The following is a 1,657-nucleotide window of genomic DNA, read 5'->3' as shown; positions in this document are numbered from 1 at the left end:
AAGCTATTCTACCAATTAATTTTAATTATATGATGACTATTTTAGTAGGTAATTTTTAGGCTGATTAATTTAGTTATGGAATTTTTAAGCGTGTTATGCTACGTTATGGGGAAGGGTGATATTACACCATAATGTAGGGCAGTTCTTTTCTGCTCTTGTAAGATACAATTCGGATAGTCCGAATTATTTACGGTCCGATTTGTAAGGAGAAAAAATTTAAATTTTTGAGGCAGCAAATCGGACCGCCTATGTTTTATTTTTTTTTTTAATTATACGAAAATCAAATCGGATGGTCCGATTTAATTATTATAAAATATTTTTGAATTGAAATACAATGCGAATGGTTCGATTTGTTCAATGCTTTTCGGACCATCCGATTTGTTGTTAGCTGACACCACAATCTGGTAATGCTCACACACGTTCCATAACCCCGTCCTACCCCAATCCCGCCTCCATAACAAAAATAAAAAGCGTAATTTTTAGCGGATAAATAATGTTTTATTAAATATTAAAATAATAATTTCTTCACATTAGAGAAATGAATGAAGTGACTAAAAAAACCGGTGGCTTTAACTCTCATAACATACAAGAGAGAGGTGCAATGCAATGCAATGTATGTAATGATTTCCATTGACGGTCTAACTCTGCAAAAGAATATTATGAGATTGTGTGACACAATGCAACCATACCTACATACATATCCAAAGTGGAACTCGAGTGTACTACTCCTACTACTGTTGTGGCGGTTGCCATATCTACAAATATTTAAATATCACTTTATCAAATGAAAGAGACCCTTTTTCCAATTACTTTAATATTTGCCGGACTTGGAAAAACACAGCCACTTGAAAATAATGCATCATATCAATGTATATCTATCTGTGATCTGTGATAGATTGGAATGAATCAGAAAAATTCAGAATCTGATGACACATATAGCTTTGTGTGTGAACTTGGTCACGTGGAGTTCATTCATACCATCATAAATTGTATGGTTTATAGAGACTGGTTCCTTCTCACTTATTATTTAATTCATTAATTGCTATATCACCAAATAAAATGAATAAAAAAATTTAAAAATTAATAATTTTATTAAATTCTGATTAATATGTAATTAGTAAAAAAAATAATTTTATATTATTAAATAAAATCTTATATCATTAAAAATATTATTAATAATTATTTGATGGTTATAAATTATAAAAATTACTAGTCTCTACCACTCTTTTAAAGTGAATAGTGGTATAACTTAGCATTCAATCAAATCAAAGTATCAAATGTTAAATATATAATGATACATTATACATTGTTGTCTGGGTTATTGTACAAATGTTGTTTTTGAATATGGATTTTTTATTTCCTTTTGTATTTTATATCATCATTCAATTTAAATTTCATATATAGGTTCATAAGATCAGTAAATCACTACTGGTTTACATGCTTTAATTGAACAATAACTTTAATTATATTCGATTATTTTCTTTAAAACTTTTAAGGTCGGAGTAATTAAGATTGTTCATAGAAAATAATCTCTCATTATGCTAAAAAAATTTGAAGTTGGCAAAATGTGATTTCTATTTTCTACCTTGACTTTAGTGTATCACAAACCAAACTAACTGTATTTATTTTATAGGTTTATTTATCATATGTTTTAAGG

Source organism: Arachis ipaensis, chromosome B06 (assembly GCF_000816755.2).
Source record: "Arachis ipaensis cultivar K30076 chromosome B06, Araip1.1, whole genome shotgun sequence".
NCBI classification, from domain to species: Eukaryota; Viridiplantae; Streptophyta; class Magnoliopsida; order Fabales; family Fabaceae; genus Arachis; species Arachis ipaensis.
The sequence above is the reverse complement of the archived record's forward strand: the minus strand, read 5'-3'. Positions refer to the sequence as shown.